The following is a 16,750-nucleotide window of genomic DNA, read 5'->3' on the forward strand; positions in this document are numbered from 1 at the left end:
AAATTCCCTTTTTTTTTTTCTTTTTTTAATATTTATTTTTTAGTTGTAGGTGGACACCGTATCTTTATTTATTTTTATGTGGTGCGAGTGCTCTACCTCTGAGCCACAACCCCAGCTCCCAAATTCCCTCTTTTCAGTCCAGTTATTTTTTGTTAAATCCTAAAAACTTAAACCAGGAAACATCAGAACCCTACTAAAAACTGCATATATATGCCAACATATATTAATTTGTTATACAACAAAATCAATGTTCTTTGTAAATAATTATTATTAGTGAGTTTTTTTGCTTTTTTTTTTTTTGTTTTTTGTACTGAGGGTTAAACTCAGGGGTACTCTACCACTGAGCTATATCCCTATCCCCTTTCTTTTTTTTTTTTTTTTTTTATTTTGAGACAGGGACTTAATAAATTCCTGAGGCTGATCTTGAACTTGTGATTCTCCTGCTTCAGCCTCCCAAGTCACTGAGATTATAAACATGCGCCACCACACCCAGCTTAATAGTACATCTTCTTTGTACAAAATAATGAGTTTCAGGTTGGGGTTATGGCTCAGTGGCAGAGTGCTTGCCTACCGTGTGTGAGACACTGGGTTTGATTCTCAGCACCACATATAAATGAATAAAACAAAGGTCCATCGACAACTAAAAAAATTTTTTTAAATGATTTTCATTGTGACAATTTCATACATGCAAATAATATACTTTGATCATATCCACCTTCTCTGTGTTTCTCTTTCTTCCCCTTCCCAGGAAGGTGTTTTTTCCTAATAGCACCCCTTCTACTTTTATGTTGTCTTTTTTGTTGTTTTTGAGTTATCAATTCCTCTTAACTTTATAGGAATAACCCAACAACAAAAGTCTAAAGTGTTAGTAGGAAAACAAGTAGTCAAACTGTAAGGGTCCGGCGAATCGTTGGAGAAAGAGACCACAAGTGACCAGCTTCATGCAATGAGCAGGAGGGAGTTTATTGAAGAGGATCCTAATTCAGCGCGCTGAGGCTCAAGGCTCACTCAGGAAGGGAGAGCAGCCCAGAGCCCAGAACAGAGGTCAAGCAGAGCTTAAGTACACTTTTTGGGGAGGGCGGGGGGGGGGGGGGTTGCACACATCAGAACAAATCATCATGAGGCGCAGGGAAAATTGAACAACAACTCTGAGACATGATTAGCACATTCATTGGCGGGAACAGGTTGGGCGGGGGTGATTGGTCACTGCTAAGCTGATTGGTTTGGGCCCTGTGACAAACTGCAAAGGGCCCTAGGCTAAATGGCTAGTAGGGTGTTGTTTTAACTATCTCAGGAATTTCAGGTTCTGGGTGTAGCAGAGGAACTTAACAATACCTAGTCTTTTACATTTTAATTCAAGCTTTGCAGCTTAGAAACTTTACAATGCCTGGTCTTTTACATTTTAATCCAGGCTTTGCAATTTAGAAGCTTTACAATGCCCAGTCTTTTACATTTTAATTCAGGCTTTTGCAGCTTAGAATCAGCTTAGAAATTTTACCTTTTTCTGGGGCTGGAGATGTGGCTCAAGTGGTAGAGCGCTCGCCTGGCATGCATGCGGCCTGGTTCCATCCTCAGTACCACATACCAACAAAGATGTTGTGTCCGCCAAAATCTAAAAATAAACATTAAAATTCTTTCTCTCTCTCTCTCTCTCTCTCTCTCTCTCTCTCTCTCTCTCTCCCCCCTCTCTCTCTCACTAAAAAAAAAAAAAAAAAAAAACGATTTCTGTTTGCCATTGGTGTGCATCTATATATAGAAGACCCAAAAAACTCCACCAGAAGACTTCTAGGGCTTTTAAATTTGTTTAACAAAGCAGCAATATCCAAGATCAGCACCCATAAATCAATAGCTTTCCTGTACTCCAACAGTGATTCAGCTGAGGAAAAAAAATTCATCTCATTCACAATAATCTAAAAAAAATAAAAAATCAAATACTTGGGTGTAATCTAACCAAGGAGGTAAAAGAACTCTACAATGAAAATTATAGAACACTGAAGAAAGAAATTGAAGAAACCTTAGAAGATGGAAAGACATCCCATGTTTTTAGATGGGCAGAATTAATATTGTCAAAATGGCCATACTACCAAAAGCAATATACAGATTCAGTGCAGTCCCCATCAAAATACCAATGACATGCCAGGCATGGTGGCGCACACCTGTAATCCCAGCAGTTTGGGAGGCTGAGGCAAGAGGATCACAAGTTCAAAAACTAGCCTCAGCAACTTAGCCCTAAGCAACTCAGTGAGATCCTGTCTCTCAATAAAATCTAAAAAAGGGCTGGTGATGTAGCTCAATGGTTGAGCACCCTTGGGTTCAATCCCTAGTACTAAAAAGAAAGAAAAAAAAACACAAAAAACAAAACAAACAAACAAACAAAACAAACAAAAAACAAGAAAAGCAATGACATTTTTCACAGAAGTAGAAAAAAAAATTCTTAAATTTATTTGGAAGAGTAAGAGACCCAGAATAGCCAAGCAATACTAAGTAAGAAAAGCAAAGCAGGAGGCATTACAATATCTGATCTGAAATTATACTATAGAGCTGTAGTAACAGAAACAGCATGATATTGGCATCAAAACAGACATGAAGACCAATGAAATAGAATAGAAGACACAGAAAAAAACTTGTATACCTATAGCTATCTAATATTTGACCGAAGTGCCAAAAATATATCTTGGAGAAAAGACAGCCTTTTTAACAAATGATGCTGGGAAAACTGGATACCATATGTAGAAAAATGACAGTAGACCCCTCTTACCCTACTCAAAAACTCAAATTGAAATGGAACCAAGACTTAGGAATTAAACCAGAAACTTTACAACTGATGGAGTAAAACATAGGGTCAATACTCCCATCACATAGATTCTGGCACCAACTTCCTTCACAAGATCCCCTAAAGTGCAAGAAATAAAACCAAAATTGCTAGGTGGAATGCTATCAAACTAAAGCTTCTGCACAGCAAAGGAAAGAGGAGCTTGAAGAGAGAGCCTATAGAATAGGAGAAAATCTTTGCCAACTATTTCTCCAAGAGGGGATTAATATCCAGAATATACAAAGAACTCAAAAAATTAAACATCAAACAAACAAATACCACCCAATCAATAAATGGCCAAAGGAACTAAACAGAAACTTCTCAAGATAAGAAACATAAATAGCCAATGAGGGGCTGGGGATATAGCTCAGTTGGTAGAGTGCTCGCCTCACATGCACAAGGCCCTGGGTTTAATTTCCCAGCACCACACACACACACAAATAAAAGCCAATGAATACACGAAAAAATGTTCAACATCTGTAACAATCAGGAAGATACAAATTAAAACTTTCATCTCACTGGTCAGAATGGTAGCAATCAAGAATACAAGCAACAGTTAATGCTGGAGAGGTTGTAGGGAGAAAGGTGTACTTTTGTACATTGTTGGTACGACTGCAGACTAGGATATTCATTCTGTAAAGCAGTATAGAAATTCCTCAAAAAACTAGGGATGAAACCACCACAAGAACCAGCTATTCCACTGCTTGGTGTTTTCCCAAAAGATCTAAAATCAATACACCACAGCAACACTGCCACATCAATATTGATAATAGCACAATTCACAATAGCTAAACTACAGAATCAACCCAGATGCCCATCAATAGATGAATAGATTAGAGAAATTGTGGTATATATGTACAATGGAGTAGTTCTACTTAGCCATAAAATGAATAAAATTATGGCATTTATTGCTAAAATAGATGTAAATGGAAAGTATCATGCTAAGTGAAATTAGCCAAACTCAGAAACTCAAAGGTCAAATGTTTTTTCTTATATGTGGAGGCCAGAATAAAATAAAGGAAAGGGGGAGGGGAGGATAGGATAACATAAAGAATTGTAATGCAAATAATAATAATAATAATAAAGCTTATGTAAAACATAAATTAAAATTTGAAAAAACATGTGAGTCTAATACAAATTTATAAATGAGCAATAGGAAGTCTAATAGAGTACAGGAAGGAAAATGGGAGAGGGGAGGGAAGAGGGAAAAGGGGAACCATGAACTGAAATAAATTTTCATGCCTGTATGAGTTTTTGGAATGAACCTAACTACTATGTATAATTAAGAAGCTCTAATAAAAAATTAAAACAAAATTTTCTTTATTTAAAAAACAGTGAATACAGTTACCATAGGTATCAATATAGATATACTTTTTTGAAATAGGTGGTGGTTGGTCATTTAATAAACATTTAGAATATTCATGTATACTTTAAACATTTATATTTTTAATTGTGGTAAAATCACATAAAATTTACAAACTTAACACTTTTGAATGTACAGTTCAGTAGTGTTAACTACGTTTGTAGTGTGGTATAACCAATCTCCTGAATTCTCTTCATCTTGAAAAACTAAAACTCTAATTCCCTATCCCCCTCATTTTAGATCCCAACAACCACTTTTCTTTCTGCTTCTGAGTCTTCCTACTCTATCTAGGGTAAAGTGGAATCATATAGTATTTGTCTTCCTGTGATTGGCTTTTATCACTAAGAATAATGTCCTCAAGGTTTATCAGAGTTGTATCATGTATCCAAATTTCCTTCCTTCTCTCCCCCTCCCTTTTGCTACTGGGGATTGAACCCAGGGTTGCTCACCACTGAGCCATTTCCCCTGGCCTTTTAAAAAATATTTTATTTAGAGAGAAGGTCTTGTTAAGTTGCTTAGGGCCTCACTAAGTTGCTGAGGCTGACTTTGAACTCTCAATCTTCCTGCCTCAGGCTTCCAATCCGCTGGGATTACAGGTGTGCATTACTGCTCCCAGCTCCTTCCTTTTCAATGTTGAAAAGTATTCCAGTCTATGAATATATCACATTTTGATTATTCATTAATTCATTGATAAACATATGGGTTGCTTCCGTCCTTTGGCTGTTGTGAATAGTTTCTATGAACATGGATGTACAGATATCTTTTTGAGACCCTACTTTTCAATTCTTTTGGGTATGTACTCCAAATTGCTGGGTCACATGGTAATTGTTTCATTTGTTTGTTTGGTACCAGAGATTAAACCCAGGGGTGCATAAGCACTGAGCCACATCTCCATCCCTTTTATTTTTTATCTTGAGTCAGGTTCTCACTAAGTTGCTTAGGGCCTTGCTAAATTGTCTAGGCTGATTTTAAACTTGTGATCCTCTTGCCTTAGTCTTCTGAGTTGCTGGGATTATAGGCAAGCACCACTATGCCTGGCTGTTTCATTTTTTTGAGGAACCATCATACTGTTATCCACAATAGGTATATCATTGTACATTTTCACCAACATCACACAAGAGTTCCAATTTATTCATATCCTCTCCAACATTTGTTATTTTCTGCCCTCACTTACAATGGCAGGCATCCTAATGAATTTGAAATGATATCTCATTGTGATTTTGATTTGTATATCATTTTGAGAGAATGTCTACTCTAATGTTTTGCATTTTAAAATTAAGTTACTTATTTTTATTCTTCTTGTTGTAGGAATTCTTTATTCTGAATAGTAACCCCTTATCAAATATATGATAGTTCTTCCCATTCTGTGGATTGCCTTTTCATTCTGTTGATCGTGTCCTTTGATGCATACAGATTTTTAATTGTGATGTGGTCCAATTCATGTATATTTTTGTTGTTGTTTTTGCCTATACTTTTGGTGTTGCAACTAAGATATCATTGCCAAATTCAGTCATGAAGCTCTCCCCCTAAGTTTTCTTCTAACAATCTTATAGTTTTAGCTCTTACATTTATATTTTTGATCCTGCTTGAGTTACTTTTTCCATGAGATTTAAGGTAGGAATCTATCTTTATTCTCTGCTCTTTTACACTCTGATTTAATGATATATCTGTGCACTGTCTAGAAGAGAACAGAGGGCTCTGAAGTCCGTTGTGCTATTGACAACTGCTTGCAATGGAAATCTTGCCTTAATGTCTCCTCCCGTGGGCAGTTGTTACTGATCTAGTTTATTTTTCCCCAAAGAGTTTAAATTTTAAGAAAGTAAGAGGAATTGCTAAGTACCTGTTCCCAGTTATTAAGTATTAGTTGTTTATACTTTTTATTTTAGGTTCTTAAACTTTTTATTATGAAAAGTTTTCAAACATACACATAGTAAAAACAAACCCCAGCACACAGCTTCAACAAATAGCCTTCTCCATCTCTTGTTTCATCTACTCCCTTTCCCAGCCTTTTCTTCCTGAAGTATTTTATCATTCCACTTATATATTTAAAGTAAATTTATGTATTTCTTATCAAATATGTTTGATGGTGGAGTATACTTTTCTAGTACTTTATAGTAGAGTACTTAATCAATTAACAGTTTTAAATCCTAGGGTTAGGATCAATAGCCTAATTTTTATATTTGAAATGTGTTTTGTTTATATATTTATTATATGCTATTTCTTTGATTTTTATCTCTAATCAATAATGCGGTTTTTGCCTCAGGATTCCAAATCCTGATTATGTATTGCTCTTTTGGGAAAAATTGAACTTCTCTATAGCCCTTTACATTAGAATATTATTTCCAGGGTTAGGGATATAGCTTGCTGGTAGAGCACTAGTCTAGCATGCACGAGGTCCTGGGTTTGATCCCCAGTATCAGGAAAAAAAATGTGATTTTTCAATAACTAATTATTTAATAGACATTAGCTACATATTCTTTAAAAATTTTTTTTAACTTTTTGATGAACCTTTACTATATTTATTCAGTTATTTACATGTGATGCTGAGAATCAAACCTAGTGCCTCACACATGCTAGGCAAGTGCTGTACCACAACCCCACAACCCCAGCCCTAGCTACATATTCTTATAAAATGCTTAGAATAAGAACTCACAGGAAAAATTATAAAAATGTTTATTTTCTTTTTTTTTTATTATGTCTCTTCCCTTTGAATCATGGTGATACTATATAATAAGAGCATCACCTATTCCATTATTCTTTCTTTTTCACCCTCTGGAGAATTTAATAAAGTGCAATAAGTGGGGGACTTTTTGCTGTAGAAGTACTGTTTAGAAGTTAAAAATTCACAAATATATGATTGTTAAAATGAAAGATGATTAAATCTCATCCAGATTATAAAGTTTTCTTCTTAATTTATATTGCCTAATTATTTAATACTGCTATAACTCAAAGTGGGAGGGCTGTCAGTAGATAGGCTGTTTGGTGTAAAGCAGTTTGGTAAATGGAAAGTATGGGTAGTGAGGTGAGTCAGGAGCTATTGCCATACAAGTAAGCTGGTTTCTTCAATTGACCAAGGATACTGAAAACTGAAACCAGGAAAAGTCATAGTATAAAATTGATGTTAGCACACTGGTCCATAGATTCCCAGGTAAATAGTTTTATATCATATTTATTACTTATTTCTACTAATTACTTATTTCTTAATATTATATTACTTATTTCTTTTTTATTATTGGTTGTTCAAAACATTACAAAGCTCTTGACATATCATATTTCATACTTTAGATTTAAGTGGGTTATGAACTCCCATTTTTACCCCGTATACAGATTGCAGTGTCACACATCGGTTACACATCCACGTTTTTTACATATTGCCATACTAGTGACTGTTGTATTCTGCTACCTTTCCTATCCTCTAGTATCCCCCCTCCCCTACCCTACCCTCCCATCTTCTCTCTCTACCCCATCTACTGTGATTCATTTCTCTCCCTTGTTTTGTTTGGTTTTTCCTTTCCCCTCACATCCTCTTATATGTAATTTTGTATGACAATGAGGGTCTCCTTCCATTTCCATGCAATTTCCCTTCTCTCTCCCTTTCCCTCCCACCTCTTGTCCCTGTTTAGTGTTAATCTTTTTCTCATGCTCTTCTTCTCTGCTCTGTTCTTAGTTGCTCTCCTTATATCAAAGAAGACATTTGGCATTTGTTTTTTAGGGATTGGCTAGCTTCACTTAGCATAATCTGCTCTAATGCCATCCATTTCCCTGCAAATGCCATGATTTTGTCATTTTTTAGTGCTGAGTAATACTCCATTGTGTATAAATGCCATATTTTTAAAATCCATTCATCTATTGAAGGGCATCTAGGTTGGTTCCACAGTCTAGCTATTGTGAATTGTGTTGCTATGAACATCGATGTAGCAGTATCCCTATAGTACGCTCTTTTAAGGTCTTCAGGGAATAGTCCAAGAAGGGCAATAGCTGGGTCAAATGGTGGTTCCATTCCCAGCTTTCCCAGGAATCTCCATACTGCTTTCCAAATTGGCTGCACCAATTTGCAGTCCCACCAGCAATATACAAGTGTACCCTTTTCCCCTATTACTTATTTCTTAATATTGATTACTTATTTCTCCTCTGAGATCTTCTGAATTTAAAATATTGAGTAAACAACTCATATCTGAAAAGAATATTTAAGAATCATTCATATATAACACAAGTACTAATTTATTACTTTCTTAGGAAAGCCTACAACCCTTATGTTCCCATTCTAAACTTGACTAAGGGGTGGGTGTATCTCTGTGAGGAGTCTTCCACAAAACCTCAATTGCAAGCATCGGATGACTCCAGTGGCATTCTGATGGTCAGGTGTACATGCTTGGCCATTTGAATGGGTCTCCATTTCTCTTTTTTAAATTGATTTTTTAAAAAAATAAATGACAGGGGAATGCATTACAATCCTTATTACACATACACAGCACAATTTTTCATATCTCTGCTTGTATATAAATTATGTTGACACCAATTTGTGTCTTTATTCATGTACTTTGGATAATGATGTCCATCACATTCCACCATCCTTGCTAATCCCCTATCCCCTCCCTTTTCCTCCCACCCCTTCACCCCATCTAGATTTCATCTGTTCCTCCCATCCTTCCCCTCCCTACCCCACTATGAGTCAGCCTCCTTATATCAGAGAAAACATTTGGTATTTGTTTTTTGGGGATTGGCTAGCTTCACTTAGCTTTATCTTCTCCACCTCCATCCACTTACCTGCAAATGTCATGATTTTATTCTCTTTTAATGATGAGTAAAATTCCATTGTGTATATATGTGCCATATATTTTTTTATCCATTTATCCACTGAAGGGCATCTAGGTTGGCTCCACAGTTTAGCTGTTGTGAATTGTGCTGCTATAAACATTGATGTGGCTGTGTCCCTGTAGTATGCTGTTTTCAAGTCTTTGGGGTATAGACCGAGGGATAGCTGGGTCAAATGGTGGTTCCATTGCTAAATTTCCAAGGAATCTCCATATTCCTTGGAAATGCTTTCCATATTGTTAATGTTTTAGGTGTTTTATTGTGTGTTGTTTTGTTTTTAATAGCTCACCTAAAACTTACTCCTCTTCCTGGCTATGATGAGTAAAATTATATTAGTATAGAAGAAACATGCATAGTTAATATCCATATAAAAGGTTACTTAATAAATCTAAAAAGAAAAAGAAAAAAAAACATAAAGGTAATGGTGATTTGCTTTTATTTCATTTTAATAACATTGGTTGGTCCTGCTAGGGTTACTTTTTTTTTAAAAGAACTTATTATTCGGGCTGGGGATGTGGCTCAAGTGGTAGAGCGCTCGCCTGGCATGCGTGCGGCCCGGGTTCCATCCTCAGCACCACATACCAACAAAGATGTTGTGTCCGCCGAGAACTAAAAGATAAATATTAAAAATTCTCTCTCTCTCTCTCTCTTCTCTCTCACTCTCTCTTTAAAAAAAAAAAAAAAACAACTTATTCTAGAATTCAGCATCTCATGATCTAATCAGAGTTCTCATATAGAAATCATCTGACTTCTTTTTGGCATGCCTTAACTCATGTGACAGAAAATTTGCACCTTCTAAGAATCTGTCTCCATAATTTCAGTGGTATTTATATATGTTCTATATTGTTCAAATTTAACATGCTTAACCATTTTGACATTAGAAATGATTCATCATCTGACATTTTTTCACTCTTAGTTTCCTTTTAAAGATTAGTTTTCTGTGATTTACAGATCATTAGTAGAGGAAGAATATTAAACTGTTTTAAGAAACTCCAGTATCATTTGAAGACTTACTAGAAAAATCATTTATTGTGACTTAGGTACCACCTATAACTGTTAAGTTCTTTAATTATTTACCTTTTGTCTCTGCTTTTTATGATGACTCAAAAGAATAATGTATACAATTTTAAAAAGTTATTATTGAAATCAGAAAATATTTAGGAAAATAAGGAAACACCTGCAATGTTTTGTTCTGTCCATCAAGTTCTTTAGTTAATTTAGAAATATAAAAATATACTTCTATATTCCTTCATATCTCATATAATAATCACTTTGGAATATTTAGATCTGGAAAAGCCTAACAAGACTGAAACAGAGGTCAAGATTAAAATTAGTATTAATTTTTACCTCTTACTTTTTTTCTGGTAATAAAAAGAACTACAAGGGCAAAAATATTTTCCTGTGAATATCCACTCTACCCTCCCTGACTACTTGAACATAAGGGGGTATATGTGCATATGTGTGTGTTCTACCATAGCTACCCTACAAGCCAGACAAGTGCTCTACCACTGAGCTATAGCCCCAACTACAGAGGTAAAAGTTTTTAACTGAGCCATTCAGATATTCTGTTTGGGGAATTGCAATTGAGGATTATAGAGAAGATAAGCCAAAGAAGAGTGATGTAGACACACTGACACAAATGACCCCATTAGCAGTGGTACATCAGAAAGCATACAGATTCATACTGCTGAACTTCCTGGGCCTGCCTTGTAAACAACACTGTGCTTCATTTTTGCCTCTGTGAGATTTGGTCCTTCTCTGGTTTCTTATCCTTTTATTTTCCCTATGTTGTCCTGCTCAAGAATGAGCTTCTCACTGGGTGCGGTGGTTTGTAATCCCAGCAGCTTGGGAGGCTGAGGCAGTAGGATCACGAGTTCAAAGCTAGCCTCAGCAAAAGCAAGGTGCTAAACAACTCAGTGAGACTCTGTCTCTAAATAAAATACAAAATAGGGCTGGGTATGTGGCTCAGTGGTTGAGTGCTCTTGAGTTCAATCCCCAGGACCCCACCTCTACTCCCCAAGCAAGAATGAGCTTCTCTTTAGTGAGCATTATCTCCTTGAAATCATAGGAGCCGAATCATAAAAGCTGTTAAATACCTGGATGGGTAGAGAACACATAAGTTAGTGGTCCAGGAAAATCAGGGGCAAGAGTCACAATTTAGGGCTAAAGGCTTTTATTCTTAAACTGTTACATCTATACTAATGGACTATTTTCACTTTAAAAAAAAATATACTATATTTTTAGAGTACTTTTAGGTCCACAGCAAAATTAAGCAGAAAGTATTCACAGTTCCCATATAACCCTTATCATTCACCACAGTCTTAACTTTTTTCTGTTTAAGAAATTGGATCATGGGCTGGGGTTGTGGTTCAGTGATAGAGTGCTCGCCTAGCACTTGTGAGGCACTGGTGTAAGGGTCCGGCGAAACATCGGAGAAGGAGAGACCACACGAGACTAGCTCCATGCAATGGCAAGGGGGATTTATTAGGGATCCCTTCCAGAGTGCTGGGGCTCCGTGCTCACTCAAGAAGGGAGAGCAGCCCAGAGCCCAGAGCAGAGGTCAAGCAGAGCTTAAGTACACTTTTTGGAGAGGGTGGGGGGCTTTGCACACATCAGAACAAATCATCATGAGGCGCGGGAAAATTGAACAACAACTCTGATACATGATTAGTCTATTCATTGGCGGGAACAGGCTGGGCAGGGGTGATTGGTCACTTCTAAACTGGGTACACATTCAAACTGATTGGTTCGGGCCCTGTGACAAACTGCACAGGGCCCTAGGCTGAATGGCCAGTAGGGCGTTGTCTTAACTATCTCAGGAATCTGGGTGTAACAGAGGAACTTAATAATACATAATCTTTTTACATTTTAATTCAAGCTTTCCAGCTTAGAAGCTTTACCCTTTCATTGGGTTCAAATCTCAGCACCACATAAAAATAAATAAATAAAATAAAGTCATTGTATCCATTTACTACAAAGAAAAGTATTTAAAAAAAGAAATAAAGAAAGAAAAAGAAATTGTCTCTTGCTGTTTTGCCCTGGCTATTTTCAGACTCCTGGGCTTGAGTGATCCTCCTGCCTCAGCTTCCTGAGTAGCTGGGTCTATAGGCATTCACCCCCATGCCTAGCTCAGTATGAACAGAAAATCAGTATTAGAGATATGAAAAGGATTAATTTTGCCTTGTTGTTTTTTTAATGTGAATATGATGAAAATGTTTTAGAATTTATGTGTGATTGTGCCGCAGTCTGGTGGGCACAAAATCACGAGCCACTCACAGCCTTGTAGATTCAAACAGCAATTCTTTATTTCCAAACTCACACCGGCACTCTACACATGTTCTGGGCAAATTCACGTTCTGTGCAAAATCTAAGTACTCCACCAGGCTCCGAATCCCAAATACTTTTTTAATCCCAGGAGAACTCAATGGGAACTCAAGGAGCGGGCATGCCTGAGGCAGCAGGATACGCCCTATTCCCAGCAGGGTACACCTTAAACCTGGAACCGCCCTAAACCCAAGGAGCAGGATACTCCCTATTCCCAGCAGGATACACCCTAAACCTGGATCTGCCCTAATCCAGTAGGATCCTCCCTAAACCAGGATCCACCCTGGTCCTTGAGCAGGGTCACCTTTCTCAAACATACATGCAATGTCACTGCAAATGTCCAAGGCAAGTCCATTTCCAGGAGTCCTTCCTCTAAGCAACATGGGGTACGCTGGCAAGGAAATTGTCATACCTACTTGGCTAATGGTTCTCAGCATGATTGATTGATTGATTTTTGTGCTGGAAATCAAACCCAGGGCCTTGTGCATGCAAGGCAAGCACTCTACCAACTGATCTATAGCCCCAGCCCGAAAAGTTTATAAACTTTTATATATTTATTTATATACTTTTTATCTGATAATAAAAAGCACTACAAGTAATAAAAAGAACTACTGTTTATAAGTTAATTTATAAACAGTAGTTATGACATCTGCATCCCTTATTATCTTCATTGTTTCAGTTTTCTTATCTTTTTTTTGTACCAGGGATTGAATCCAGGGGTGTTTAACCACTGAGCGACATCCCCAGCCCTTTTAATTTTTTATTTTAAGACAGGGTCTTGCTAAGTTACTTATGGCCTAAACTGCTGAGGCTAGCCTTGTTTTTTTTTTCTAGCATACACGCTTTTAATGAAGATAAAAAAGTTTCACAATCTCTGCAAACTCTACGATCACAGTGTGAGCTATGTCTCTACAAATAAGACTAGGTTAAGCTTGTGGTTCATCTTTTTTTGCCTTTTCTCCAATATTCTTTTTTAAAAATTGTTATTTAGTTATTTATTTTTGGTGCTGGGGATTAAACCCAGGGCTTTGCACAATGCTCTACCACTGAGCCACACCCACAATCCCATTCACTACCACTCTTGCATGGGCAAAATACATGAAAATAAGACAATATAAAGTTAGGGAGTTGAAGAAGGTATAATAATGTATATAACTTTAAGATGCACTATCGTACTTCTTTCTCAGCAGACACTGAAAAGGCAAGCCCCCCAAATGAGAAGGATTCAAAATGAATGTGTTAAACAATCATTTTCAGTGTACACAAGAGAAACCAAATATTACATATAGAATGGATCTGGAGCAAGCAAACAAAAAACACAGACCTGTGATTAAGTTAACAGACTCTGATAAGCTCAGAAATGAGCATTTTCTTTCTTTACATTTATAGAATGGTAAATTATTACTATTTTAAATATTAAAGAAAAAATTTAAAAATTTAAATGTTTTTAAAGCTTTAAAAACATCTGAACAACTAATAACCAAAAATTATATTTCATATCAGTTTGCTGCATTTTATTTGGCAGGACCAAGTCACTGCCTTTAGTAGAAAATCAATTCAGTACTTCAATTTATATATACCACACGAGTGAAATCCTAATTGTACAGTGGTGGGATAGGCAGCTTCTGACATGGCTTCCAAGGTGCCTCCCATCCTGGAATGCAGGCCTTTGTGTAATTTCCTCTCCTTACATGTGGCTGCACCTAGTGACTTGATTTGGAAGCTCAGGGGCACGCTTCAAGATCTGAAGAGCAATGTAGCTGCCTATTGAATGGCCAATGAGGAAGCTTTACTTCCTTTGGCACATGGATTCTCAGGAAAGCTAGTTTGTGTTCTATCTGACCATGTAGTCCATAGATGTCCTTAATTTCTTGAGCATTTGCATCTTCTGATGCTGTAAGAATCTTCGTGTCTTTGGGGGCCAAGGCATGCCCAGCATGACTGATAGTCCAAACTGGAAAGCATCTGTTTGTCAAAGAGTACAAAGCTTTTGCAAATGGCACATAAAAAGAAGAAAAACCCGGGTTACCAGGAATAATGAAAATAAGCAGTTTAGGTCTGTTGACATTTTGATCATTAAAGAGGTCATCCCAGAGACCACATTTTAGAACCTGTGTTTCAACTCCACCACACAGAACAAATTCCTCATGTACAGGGATTTCTTCCTTGATTTCTGAGTCCATTTCTGTCTGCCCACAAGGTCCCCACTGAAGTTCCTGGGGAGGCGTGCTTGGACCGGAAGTTCCACCTTATGACTGAGGCTAGCCTTGAACTGGTGATCCTCCTGCCTCAGTCTCCTGAGTCACTGGAATAACAGATGCATCAGTGTGCCTGGCTCTTTTCTTATCCTTAGTAAAAACCTACTGGGGCTCAGAATTCCGATGTGTTTCAATACATTCAAAATGGAGTTTTTAAAAAAATTTAATTAATTATTTTTTATTTTGATTAAAAAAAATAAATGACAGGGGAATGCATTACAATTCTTATTACACATATGCACAATTCTTCATATCTCTGCTTGTATATAAAGTAATTTGACACCAATTCATGTCTTCATACATGTACTTTGGATAATGATGTCCATCACATTCCACCATCCTTGCTAATCCCCTGCCCCCTCCCTTTCTTTCCCACCCCTCTAGAATTCATCTATTCCTCCCATGCTCGCCCTCCCTACCCTACTATGAGTCAGCCTCCTTATATCAGAGAAAATATTTTGGTATTTTGTCCCGTCTGGCAGGACACATCAACGTGGGCAGCGAACCTAGATGGGGAGGAATGAAGGGACAAGAGACAGGAAAGGTGACAGCAAGACAGGAGTCTGATCAAGCTGCAGACTTTTGTTGTTCACACAGGGGTATTTATATGCTGGGGATGGGGAACCTCTCTAATCACCAATTGCTGGATGTGAGTGGTAAAACTGCCAGGTGCAAGATGTCTGATGATCCTGATAACCGCAGGATGTTCCAGGGAGATAGGTAGCTACAGGATGCCTTCCGGGCAGGATGTCTCCCAGGGGGCTGTCAGGCTAATCTTTGAAGGAGAATTTCCTTCTAGTCCCGGACAGTATTTGTTTTTTTTTTGGATTGGCTAACTTATCATTATCTTCTCCACCTCCATACATTTACACAAATGCCATGATTTTATTCTCTTTTATTGCTGAGTAAAATTCCATTGTGTATATATGTGCCACATTTTTTTATCCACTCATCCATTGAAGGGCATCTTGGTGGCTCCACAGTTTAGCTATTGTGAATTGTGCTGCTATAAACGTTGTAATATGCTGTTTTCAAGTCTTTGGGGTATAGACTGAGGGGAGGGATAGCTGGGTCAAATGGTGGTTTCATTCCCAGATTTCCAAGGAATCTCTCAAAATGGAGTTGTTAACTGTACAAATTATGTTGACTTCTCTTTCTTTCAGCTCTGGGTAACCTCTGCCCTCTTCAGCAACAGAAAATGACCGAAATCCCATCACAAAAACAAATAAAACTCACCAGTGATAGTTCTATTGCCTCCCATTTCAGGGTTTCTTCCATGCGATGCCATGAGGAAGAACAGGCAGAATCAGATACTTGTTTTTTATGTTGGTTATGTCTAGACCAGTGAGAGAAAAGAGAGATGTCTGCTGTGTCCAAGAAGTTCTTAAGCTCAAAGAATAAGCATTCTCCTTTCATCCTTTTCCGTATGATCTCAACCTGTGTCTTTTGTGCAGACACCACCCTGGTGTCCTCTCTCTTGTGGTTGCAAGAATATCAAAACTGTCCAAATACTTCCTCTTTATTATGCCTGAGTTTCCAAGTGTCATGCTGAGTGAGCTGTGTTTTTGCTGACTGAGTCATATTCTTATTCTACCAATGCAGAATAGTACTGATTATTTTCTATTTTTACTAACAAAATGAACATAGAAAATATGCCTAAAATGTATAACCACATGCTTATACTTTTTTCTTGGTGAAAAGTAAAGCCAGTTCTTTCATCAGTAATTGTTTAGGCCTTATTGTCCATTTTCTTCCTAGCACAGATTATTATCAATCCTGTTAATTTTTTTTTCAGTACTGGGATTGAACCTAGGGGTGCTTTAGCACTGACCTATATCCCCAGACCTTTTTATTTTTTATTTTGAGAAAGGATCTCGCAAAATTGTTGGCTCTGGCCTTGAGTTTGTGATCCTCCTCCCTTGGCTAGGATTACCAGCATGTGCCACCACTCCTGAGTAATCCTGTGAATCTTTTCAAATCCAATGTGAAACTTTTATATTTTTTTATCCTTTTAAAAATTAGTACATATTAATTGTACATACTAATGGAATTTACTGTGATATTTCCATACATGCATACAGTGTGCATTGATCATACTCAATCTCCTGTCTGTTAGTGAGATGGGACATTTTATGTTTATTTTTAGTGATACTTATGTTAGTTGCCTGTTTTTTGTTT

At 37.2% G+C, this 16,750-nt stretch overlaps 1 protein-coding gene and 1 pseudogene across 5 annotated transcripts in view; one reads left to right on the plus strand and one right to left on the minus strand.

Annotated features, from left to right (window-relative positions):
• Positions 1-16,750, plus strand: part of MYO5A (myosin VA) — a 207,184-nt gene that overhangs the window by 33,502 nt on the left and 156,932 nt on the right. The window lies entirely within an intron of this gene.
• Positions 14,002-14,544, minus strand: LOC308647349 (lipid droplet-associated hydrolase-like; annotated as a pseudogene). Its single transcript has one exon. The product of its transcript is annotated as a lipid droplet-associated hydrolase-like (transcript).

Source organism: Spermophilus citellus (genome assembly GCF_964194105.1).
Source record: "Spermophilus citellus genome assembly, chromosome: 4".
Taxonomy (NCBI): Eukaryota; Metazoa; Chordata; class Mammalia; order Rodentia; family Sciuridae; genus Spermophilus; species Spermophilus citellus.